This window comes from Rhinopithecus bieti, unplaced genomic scaffold (genome assembly GCF_001698545.2).
Source record: "Rhinopithecus bieti isolate Rb0 unplaced genomic scaffold, ASM169854v2 scaffold_47298, whole genome shotgun sequence".
Taxonomy (NCBI): Eukaryota; Metazoa; Chordata; class Mammalia; order Primates; family Cercopithecidae; genus Rhinopithecus; species Rhinopithecus bieti.
The window spans coordinates 41,174-53,390 of NW_016818822.1; positions in this window are offsets into that span (position 1 = coordinate 41,174).

Here is a 12,217-nt window from a genome sequence, read left to right on the forward strand (position 1 = left end):
AAAAAAAAAAAAAAAAAAAGAAGAGAAAAGAAAGTACATTCAGACACTTTAGAAAAGCCAGCAACAAATAATAAAATTTAGAGGATATTCTGGTTAACCAATTTCATCAAACAATTCAACTAATGAGATCTTCATATTCCAGGTAACTGAGGTTTTCTGTTTTTTTTTTCTAGAACTCTTGACCCAAAGAGTAATCTAGAAGGAGTCCTCTCTTCCTTGCCCTTTATAATTATACATTTACAAAACGTATATCAAATACATACACATGATTTCATCTGGTCCTCTTGAGAAAATGGTCACATCTCCATTTTACAGCTAAAGAAACAGTGTCCAAGAAGTTAATAACTCTCAAGTGTTCACCCAGCTCTTAGTAGTGAAGCAAAGTGAAGTCCAGGGCTATTTTTACTACTAGCTGTGGATCTTTTTGAAATGTCTCTCACTATCATTTCTATCTCCTCAGTCTGAATTTCAGTCACTGGCATATTGACATTTTTTGGGACTCAGGGTGGTGCCTCAGCGCTCTCCACATTTCACAGGAAGTCACTATTCCCCATGACTGGCACCTTCCCCTCTGTCATTCCTTTACCTGGAAGACTCGTTCTTTAAAAAAAAAAAAAAAAAAAAAAAAACTATCTACAACCAGAGCATTGCATGGGTTGTTAGAAACCATCCACAGCCTAATCTCCCATTTTACAAATGAGCAAAGAGGCTCACAGCATATGAATGGTTGGGCAAGAATGGGCAGCTGGTTGCAAAGTCTGCCTCTCTTGGCACTCTGGCTGGTGCTCCTTCCACTATGTCACACTTGTAGTGTGATGGATCCCCCCACCAGGTTACTTAAGGGTCTATATCCGCTGCTTGAAACCTGAAGGCTGGCAGTGAGCCAAGTCCACGGTGCCCAACTGAGGAGCAGGTGCCTGAGACCCCAACATCCTGTGGAGTATCTGAGAACCTACCAAGGAAAAGTCTCGTTGCACATACACAGTAGGCAAAGAGCCAGAAAATGAGCTTCAAAGCGCTTAGAGACGGGTGATAGGATGGATCTCTGGAGTTGTCCTGCTGCTGCCCAGGAGCGCCCTGTAGGTAAGTCCTAATAAACTCATCTGCTTGTCAAGCTGGACTTGTCTGAGTCATTCTTCGGTCTCTCAGCTCCTTCCCAGTTTGGGGATCCATTACAGCCCCAAGTTTTTCTCTTAACAACACACCATCTTTCCCAGAGTCTGAGGAAAGAGCCAAGATCTGTGTCCAGCATTCTAGGGATCTCACCTCTTTCAGCTTTTACTGTTTGCTTAATTTCTGATTCTTTAGTAATAAAAGTTTTGAGATCATTTTTGTGCCAATAATATAGACATGTCTCAGAAGTAACTGCTTTCCAATATTGTGCTTGATCACAGAAAGTCTTACAGCTCTAGATCCACAGAATGCAAGCTCCATGAAGGTAAGTCTTTTTCTCTGGCCCCTCATTGCAATACAGTGGGGTCCTGAAAGAAATGGCCTGGTTGCCAAGCTAAAATAAAGGAAATCGTTTGTGTGGTGTGCTGTGTGGGGCCTCAAGAATCTCTCCCTTGTTCACACCTTCCTGGGGCCAAATCTCTTCCACTGGGGCTGGCTCCTGGGGCCCGAAAACCTCTTCATCAAAGTCTTCACCTTTGAGTTGAGTCATTGTCTTTGTCCAAGTGCAGAGTAAGCCACCGTTGCCTCTTGATATCTTAACACAGTCCCCTCCCTGACCAATTAGCTCTGTTCCTGGAGCCTCTGCCAAAAAATCCGAAGAAAGTGTGTCGCATGGCACTCCCAGGCAGACCAGGTGAGGCTTGATGGGGGCAGAGAGGGAACAGATGCTTCAGAGAGGAAGGGGCACTGCTGGGGGAAATGAGTGCTGATTCCAACTACTTCCCAATGTCCCTGGGGACTGACCCTTTCTATGGAGCTCTCCAAAAGAGTGGCCAGTCCTAGGTGTGATCCCTAGAAACCCCCTTCCCTAAGCCCTCTTGGGAAGTTTCCCATGAGAGCTGATGCTGAGAGGTGAAGCTGGCTGGGCTTCTGGGTCCGGTGGGGACTTGGAGAACTTTTCTGTCTAGCTAAAGGATTGTAAATGCACCAATCAGTGCTCTGTGTCTAGCTAAAGATTTGTAAACGCACCAATCAGCACTCTGTCAAAACGGACCAATCAGCATTCTATAAAACGGACCAATCAGCACTCTGTAAAACGGACCAATCAGCTCTCTGTAAAATGGACCAATCAGCAGGATGTGGGGGGGGCCAAATAAGGGAATAAACGCAGGCCACCCGAGTCACTCCTGGTAACCTGTTTGCGTCTGTTTCTAGGCTGTGGCAGCTGTGCTCGTTTGCTTTTTGCAACAAATGTTGCTGTTGTGCGGTCTCGGGGTGTACGTTGCGTTTAGGAGCTGTAACATTTATCACAAGGGCTGCAGCTTCCGTTCTGAAGTCAGCGAGACCACGAATCCACCAGAGGGAAGAAACTCGGGACACGTCTGAACATCGGAAGGAGCAAACTGCGTACACACCATCTTTAAGAACTGTAACACTCATTGTGAGAGTCCATGGCTTCATTCTTGAAGTCTGCAAGAGTGAGAACCAACCAATTACGGACACAGTGCTACAGATGCTCTTTTGTTTTGTGTCACCTTTGCTTTCTTTTTGGTTCGCATTAAACCCATTGCCAGTATGTCTACATACGTGCATTCGCACGCATGCATGTGTGTGTGCACACGCAGCCTGTCAGTTTTTCAGTCATTTCTCATTTCTCAGTATTAAAATTGATTTGAAAACCTTCAAACTTCACTTACAGACCACAATTTCCAAGTAAGACTGCAAAGAGGAGAGGTGGAGTCTCCAGTGTGGAGGCCACTGAGAGGCTCTTCCATTCGCCAAGCTGTTCCCTGGTATGCCTGGAGTCTCTGGTAATTTCACTTGCTGTTCTTTTTTTTTTTTTTTTTCCCCATTGTAAAGCTATAGTTAAAAGTATGTTTCATTAAGATACTCAGCAGTCTTTATGGAGTAGCATAGATGTTTCTGCTGGCATTTCACTCCAGGAAAATAGTATTCTCTTTATTTGAATACATAACGTTCTTCAGTGTCAGACACAGAAAAAGAGGCAGTGGTGTTTCCATTAATGCCAAAGCACTGACCATAGTCTACCAAGCCCTACATGAGCTGCCCACCCACTCCCCTCCCACCATTACCTCTGTGTTGTCACTCTACCGCAGCCACACTGGCCTCCTTACTGCTTCCCTAATGTGCCAACATGTTCCCACCTCAGGTCCTTTGCAGTTGCTCTTCTGCCAGGAACTCTGTGCCCTCAGATGGCTGTGCAGCTTACTCCCTCCTCTCCTTTGGGCCTCGCTCAAAAGCCACCTTCTCAGTGAGGCATTCCCTGACCACCCCATGTTAAAATAGGCAGACACCCACACACCCCTTATCCCACTGAACTTTTCTTCATAGCAGTTAATTCACCCTTCAGTCAGTATTCGTTCATTCAACAGTTGTTTATCAGGAGCCTGCTATGTGCCAGGCACTGGAGATTCAACAGTTATCAAAGCAGACAAAAATTCCTGCCCCCATCCCTTGGTAGATGATACATATTTCCTTGAATATATATGCTCTTCATGAAAGCAAGGGCTTTGTCTGTTTTGTTCATAACCACATCCCCAGCACCTAGCACAGCAACTGACGTTTAGTAGATGCTCAACAAACTTCTGTCAAATGGACTAATGCTTTATCCATCAGTCGAATTTAGTCTCTACGTTAGGAGTTCCCGAATACCCCTCCCTGTGAATCTGCTGTATAGTCATGTTTGGGAACCACTACACAGAGCAAAGCTTCTTTTTTTATTATTATTTATTTATATATATTTTTTGGAGACCAGAGTCTTGCTGTGTTGCCCAGGCTAGAGTGCAGTGGCGCGATCTTGGCTCACTGCAAGCTCCGCCTCCTGGGTTTACACCATTCTCCTGCCTCAGCCTCCTGAGTAGCTGGGACTACAGGCCCCTTTAACCACGCCTGGCTAATTTTTCGTATTGTTAGTAGAGACGGGGGTGGGGGGGGTGGTTCACCATGTTAGCCAGGATGGTCTCGATCTCCTGACCTTGTGATCCACCCGCCTTGGACTCCCAAAGTGCTGGGATTAAACAGAGCAGAGCTTTTTAACCCCAGCTGCACATCGAAACCATCTGGCAAACTTTAAGAACAACTGATGCCTGCCCCTCCCCCCCACCCCCGCCAGAGATTCGGATTCAATTGGTCTGAGTTGCAGCCTAGGCGATGAGATTTTAAAAGCTCTCCAGGAATGGCGTAAACCCGGGAGGCGGAGCTTGCAGTGAGCTGAGATCCGGCCACTGCACTCCAGCCTGGGCGACAGAGCGAGACTCTGTCTCAACAACAACAACAAAAAAGCTCTCCAGGTGATTTGTATATACAGCCAATGTTGCGAACCACTGATTTAACCTACTCATGTCAGGGATTTGGTAGCATCTGCTCCTCCAGCTTCTCAACCTAACTGCACATTAGAGGCACCTGGGGAATTTTAAAAATACACCAATACTTCTCCCACACTCAGGGATTCCTGTTCAACTGGTGTGAAGCCCAAGCATGCACATTTTTAAAATTTCTCCCGGTGGTTCTTCTACTGTGCAGCCGGGGTTAAGAACAAGTGCTTTACATTGTCCCTGTCACAGTTTATCCCTTTAAGTACCCTGCTTTGCAACGTCTTAATTCATAAGCTGCCTCAAATCCTCTTGGAAGAACTAGAGTCAAACTCTTGAGATAATACTCTGCTCTCCACACAATCAATACAAAACACGCTTCTCTCACCTCGTGTGTATTTAGGCCTTACTTCATTGATTTTCCACTTCCTTTTGAACTGTCACCACCATGGAGTGGCTACCCTGTAACCCTGCCACCCACCCCAGCCTATTTTGTCTCCTTCTGGGACCATGCTGCCTCTGTGTTCCAAGAGGGAATAAATTGATAAAGGTCCAGAGGAAAGCCAGGAGCTAAGCCTGCCTCAACATCAACTCTGTGCTTCTGCGACCCCACCCGCCACTTTCTTGCTCCAGACCGCACAATTGCTGAGAATTCTTGAAAAGGAGATCGAGGCGGTAAAATAGCCGTTTCCCCCTTCTCCCCACCAGACCCCTGCTAACATTATCTTCTCTTGGAAAAGGACCCATCATGTTTTATTTTCCAAGTCCCAGGAGGGAGAGGCAGACATGGCTGACATTTTTTGTGACCTGGGACAACTGAGCCTTTGCTATGATCCTACAAGGGCAGCCAAGGTCCACATCCAAGTCTGGGGCCAATCCTGGGTGGTCATAATTGACCAGAATTATAAGAAGTCAAGCCCAGGAAGAGCAGAGGACAGAGATTACTGGGTACAATGCCACAGTGGTTTCATCCTTTGAGGGTTTCTAGGTATTTCTGTTGTTCAGTATCCATCAAAGGGCAGATGCATACGGTAAGTATTTCACTTTTGTCCGGGCAGTTCATCACCCTCTTTCAATGCAAAAGCATTCTCGCCAATGCATAGTCTTCAAATAACGACATTTCAGGTACAAAGTATATATCATTTTGTAATCCAGCGCTCAGTGATATCATTTTGAATATAAGTGTTTGTCTACTCACCCCTCTGGAATGAGGGGCTCCTGCCTTGCACACCCCCATCTGCCACCAGCATGGGGTTGAAATATATGACTTATTGTGCATATAGATTGCAATTTGCAGGTTAGTATGCAGCTTTCTGACTTGCACCTCACAGCAGAGGGGTAGCAGTTACTGGAAGTAACATTTATTAAGTAGCGGCTATGTACTAGACATTCTGCCCAGAGTGTGTTTTTCTCACATCTGCCCTGCAGAGCGTCATCTCTATTTTATTAATGAGAAACCAGAGTCACCAAAGGGAAATAGCCTACCGTACTGTGCTTCCTCCACGAGTCTTATGTCCTATTTTATAGAAGAGAAAATGGAGGGAAATGACCTGCCTGAGGTTGCACAGCCAACAAACGGCTGCGCTGGGGCTCAAACCTCACAGGGCTTGTGACTTTCATCCCGTACAATTTCTTTCCGCCAGCCCGGGGCTACATCCAGTTGCCACTGTGTCCCAGAATTGGGCAGTGACCAAGGACAGTCTGCAGAGTACAGTGGCAAGTAAAAAATATCCCGTGTAGGTTTCCAACCGCATGCCCAACCAAGTAGTTAAAGCACATTCTTCCGTACCTTTAGTTGAACAGGAACGCCTCCTCCCAACCGCTACATTCTGTCCAATACAGGAACTCACTGCACGGCAGTAGTCAATTCAAATAACTTATTTTTGCTCTGATAAGGCAAAAGCAAACCGTAGAGGATTCAACAGCTTGACACAGATACCCTGATGCTGCTTCCTTTTGGAGGGAGAAATGCACAATGGCCAAACTTGTGCTAAGATGCTCAAAATAGTAAGAAAGTCCACAAAGGAGAACTTACTAAAAATTACAACGATGCCTATTTACGAAAACTCACAATAAAAAGAGGACTTCTGGACCAGCACATATCCATTACAGCCTATGATGTATTTTTTTACAAATACAGTTTTATTGGGAATCTAAATCAGTTCACAGTGTGAAGTGTCATTCCCTAGCACGTAGCATGCACCATGGCCCATTTACTTTGGCCATAAACACCCCAGGAACATGTCTCCCTTCACAGTGACCAAATGAACCTCACTATTCTGCCCACAAGCTGATCAAAGCAGCATCAGGGTATCCGTGTTAAGCTGTTGAATCCTCCAGGGTTTGCTTTTGGAAAGAGAAGTGGTCTCACCAAGCTGGCTTTATTTGAACTCTCCTACTTCCCACACACTATGAACACCACACCTACTGCCCAGTTTCTCTTTTCAGCAGTTTTGCTTTGAAAAAAGTATGAATTGGTAGCCAAAAGTTCACTGTACTCCTCAGAATGAGCTTCCTGTGTGCTATGATCCTAGGATACCATCCATCTGCCAATCTTGAGCAACATGCAGAATCTAATAGTGACTGACTACAACTTGGAGGCAGAGTCTCAAAGTGTCGTCCGGGACTGTTTGCACCAGGATCACTCAGAGTGCTTATTAATGATGCAGAATCATGGCCCCTCCTTAGACCTGCCTAGTCAGCACCTCCAAGAAATGGAGTCCAGGCATCCACATTTTTAGCAACATCACCAAATTTCAAAACCAAAGCTTCATTTTTCTCCTCCTATGAGACCTCCAGGATATGGCCTTGCAGCACACACCTCAATACTGTAACTAAAAGTCTTTGTCTTGCTTTTTCAGACTACCGTCTCTCCCTTCAAGTCCTTGTCTTTATCCCTGCAAATGTTAGCATTTTCCTTATTAATTTCTAGGTCACTCTTACTAGTTTTTAAAACTACCAGCATATTCTAGTACTGCACTATTAATTTGAAAGCTAAACTTTTCCCCCTTTGTTTAAGGGTAAATTTGCTCTCTGCTACCTTAGTTTAAGCCCTAGATTCTTGAGGTTCCCAAGGTTATATTGCTGGGGAAGATAAAAACCAGGTAACCACAAGAGGTATAAGAGAATTTAATCTTTTACTGGAAATAAGAAAGTCTGTGTTTTATGTCCCTGTTTCTTTTCATGTGCTATCACATCCTGTCGTGATGCATCAGCAACGTAGATAAATGTTCAGTTCTGCCCTTACAGGTACAATAATCATTTTGTAACCATGAACTAGAATATGCTTTAAAGGCCCTATGCACAAAATAAGTGGTGCAGAAAAAATCGGTCCAAATGGAGGCTCTTATTAGCCACGCGAGTCCTTTATAGCTCACACAACAAACAGATCTGTTGGGGCCAGTCAACTGAAAGTTTACCCAAAGTGGGTGAGAACTGATGGCGTTTTAAAATGCTCTGCTTGCTGCTTTCACCTGGACATTCTGAAATGAACCTGGCACTTGAATTGAAATTTAGCTTTTCATGTGAAATTAGCTTGTTAAGTTTTTTCACACAGTTATCTGCTAGGACAAGGGAGGCAGGCTCTGCAAAGTTGGCTCAAGAAGCATCAGGATTCAAGGAGTACAGAGCTGGTCCTAGTGCCAACTTAGCTACTTTTTACCCATATAACCCTTAGATGAGGTGTTCGACCTCACTGACCTCTCCTGCTTCCTCCCCAGAGGCGTGAAAAGGAATAAATAAAGACTCTTTGTGAAAGTGCTTTAAAAACTAAGTTATTTGGCTGGGCACGGTGGCTCACGCCTGTAATCCCAGCACTTCGGGAGATCAAGCCGGGTAGATCACTTTAGGTCAGGCGTTCAAGACTAGCCTGGCCAAAATGGGGAAACCCTGTCTCTACTAAAAAAAATACGAAAATTAGCTGGCATGGTGGCACAGGCCTGTAGTCCTGTCTACTCAGGTGGTTGAGGCAGGAGAATTGCTTGAACCCAGAAGGCGGAGGTTGCAGTGAGCTATCGTGCCACTGCACTCCGGCCTGGGCGACAGAGAGAGACTTTGTCTCATAAATAAATAAATAAATAAATATTAAAAAACTATAAGTTATTCTAGAAATGCTTCTTTCTGAGTCCTAAACTATCAATCCCCTAGCATGACAGCCTCAATTAGAAAGTCAAATAAATGTCCATACCCCTTTTGGTGCGTTCATAGATGCTAAGCCCAGTACTTTCAAACAGAGCTCTGAAATTACAAAAGAAGGTATCATTTTTCTTTGCTCTGTCAAAGGTGTTTTCAAGATTTAATACCAATTTTCCCAAATCTTCCTCAATCCTATCCCCACTCCTGCCATCTCACCAAGACAGAAGCTGAAGTGCTACACCTGACATCAATAAGCATGCTGACCTTCCTCTAAAATATGTGGTTTTGAAGCATGACATGGTGTCCTACATGCTGATTCTTCTAAATACTGAAAACAAGAGCAAAGTATGGAAGACAGCTAGAGAAAAAGAGAGTTTGATAAATGCTTTTGCTATGCATTCTGGCATGAGAAGAGGAACCCAGGCAGTGTGGGATTTAAGCTCTTCTCTTGAGGTCCCTGTAGCCTTCTTAGGAAGATAAGACTAACTGGCAAGCAAAATTGTGACACCAATAAGACAGTGCACAGTTCACAATAGGGTTTGAGCTCCCTATGAGAATCTAATGCCGCAGCTGATCTCACAGGAGGCAGAGCTCAGGCGGTAATGCTTGCTTGCCCCGCTGCTCATGTCCTGCTGTGTGGCCCGGTTCCTAACAGGCCACAGACCAGTGGAGTTGGGGACACCTGCTCTAGGGGGTTCCAAGAATGGAGTCATTGCTGTGAGCTGGAGTGGTCAGGAGATGTTTCCTGGGAGAACTAGAATTGAGCCAACCCTCAAAGGACAAGTAGGGTTTAGAGGGGCATAGAAGGATCCAGAGAGGTTTTCACAATGGATCACATAGCTACATACAATCCCATCATGTGTAAATGGTCCAATTCAGTGCTGTTTGATGGAATGTTCTGTGATAATGGGATTGGACTATATATGCACAGTTGAGTACAGTCGTCACAAGCAACGTGTGGCTATTGAGTCACTAGTGTGATTAAGGAACTGGATTTTTCATTTTAATTTATTTCAATTTAAATAGCCATATGTGGCTAGGGACTCCCTTATTGGACAGTGCAGGTCTAGTTAGTACATGGCCTCGTGAGTACAAGCCAATTCAGGTGAGCTTTAGGGGTTCCCTAATAGTTCATTTCCAAGATATATCCCTGAACATCTAGGGCAGTGCAAAGATACGACTTTTCTCAGAGGGGCTTTCCAGCCTCCAGGAATCCTCTTGACCCCTTCGAGACACCTGAACCACTGATATGGCTAGTGGAGAGCTCATGCTTTTCGGTCATACCTGTTGCCCTGCACTTGGCAAAATCCAATTGATGGAGAAAGGATAGGCCTCAATTAGAACACCAAAGTCAAGTAATCACAAAGAGTAAATCAAAACCTGCACCAGCTGGCTGGGCGTGGTGGCTCACGCCTGTAATCCCAGCACTTTGGGAGGCTGAGGCGGGTGGATCACCTGAGGTCAGGAGTTCAAGACCAGACTGACCAACATGGTCAAATCCCACCTCCACTAAAAATACAAAATTAGCCAGGTGTGGTGGCTCATGCCTGTAATCCCAGCTACTCGGGAGGCTGAGCCAGGAGAATCACTTGAACCCAGGAGGTGGAGGTTGCAGTGAGCAGAGATCGCGCCACTGCACTCCAGCTTAGGCAACAAGAACAAAACTTCGTCTCAAAATAAAAAATAAAAAAAAAGAAAGAAAAGAAAAAATAAAAAAATAGAATATAGTAAAATGCACAGCTTCACCTGCCATGAAAGAATATGTAAATTAGGATAAACTGAAGGTATCACAATATACCTTTCTGAGAAGCAAAAAGTAATAAAATGATCAAATCCAGGAATGTACGGAAAGAATTACACTTGAACTCTACAGTGATGGTGGTTCTAAAACTTCGATCTTTCTGAAAAGCAATCTGACAGCAAGTAAGACAAGGTGAGGTTCTATCTGTACTTGTGGACCTGGTAACTCTACTTTAGAGAATATAGTCCAAGGAAACCTTAAAGGAAAGGGAAAATTTTTAAGGGGGTCAATATTAAAATGTTCATAGCAGTGCTATTAATTGTAAAGAAAAAGTAAAACAATCCAAGTGGGAGACAGGTGTGGTGTATCAGCAGGAAAGAATACTACATAGCAACAGAAAATCACAAGGATAGTGATAATATGAACACATAGAAATGCATGTATAAGTGAAAACAGCACACAAAGTAAGATGTGCACTCTGATAACAATTACACAGTATAGTTTATCATTTAACAATCATATGGTATACTAATGAAAACCTAATAAACTTAGGTATTTAAGTTAATAATCATGAAAGTTTTTTCTGTTGTGATTAGCTGCTTGTAAATAAATGCCTTCCCCTCAAAGAAACATTATAATCATCACCAATATCATTTCTTAAATCCTAATCCCAACCTAAGGTGAATGGAATGACATCAAATGCCTCCGGTTCACATGAGGCATGTGAGGCATGAGAAAAAACCCAGAGGAAAACAAGTCATTATACGAAAAAGATACTTGCACATGTATATTTATAGCAGCACAATTTGCAATTGCAAAAATATGGAACCAGCCCAAATGCCCATCAATCAACGAGTGGATAAAGAAACTGTGAGATACATATATGTGTGTGTGTGTGTGTGTGTGTGTGTGTGTGTGTATGTATATGATGGAATACTACTCAGCCATAAAAGGAACGAATTAATGGCATTCGCAGCAGCCTGGATGGAACTGGAGACTATTATTCTAAGTGAAGTAACTCGGGAATGGAAAACCAAACATCCTAAGTTCTCACTTGTAAGTGGGAGCTAAGCTATGAGGATGCAAAGGCGTAAGAATGATACAATGGACTTGGGGACTCAGGAGAAAGGGTGGGAGGGGGGATGTGGGATAAAAGACTACAAATTGGGTTCAGTGTGTACTGCTCAGGTGATGGATGCACCAAAATCTCACAAATCACCACTAAANAATATGGAACCAGCCCAAATGCCCATCAATCAACGAGTGGATAAAGAAACTGTGAGATACATATATGTGTGTGTGTGTGTGTGTGTGTGTGTGTGTGTGTATGTATATGATGGAATACTACTCAGCCATAAAAAGGAACGAATTAATGGCATTCGCAGCAGCCTGGATGGAACTGGAGACTATTATTCTAAGTGAAGTAACTCGGGAATGGAAAACCAAACATCCTAAGTTCTCACTTGTAAGTGGGAGCTAAGCTATGAGGATGCAAAGGCGTAAGAATGATACAATGGACTTGGGGGACTCAGGAGAAAGGGTGGGAGGGGGGATGTGGGATAAAAGACTACAAATTGGGTTCAGTGTGTACTGCTCAGGTGATGGATGCACCAAAATCTCACAAATCACCACTAAAGAACTTACTCATGTAACCAAATACCACCTGTTTCCCCAAAATCTATGGAAATAAAATTTTTTTAAAAAAAGAAAGCATTCATTCAGGCTTCTTTGAACAGCTTTTTTAAAGAGGCTAGGTCATCTTCAGTCATCCCCAAAGTAATCTTTTAAATTCTAAGCCAACAAAAAGCAACCAAATTTTGACTGATGTTCATTTTGGAGAGCAAATTGTTTTGAGATTAAATATACAATTACAATGGCTATACATCTGTATGACAAG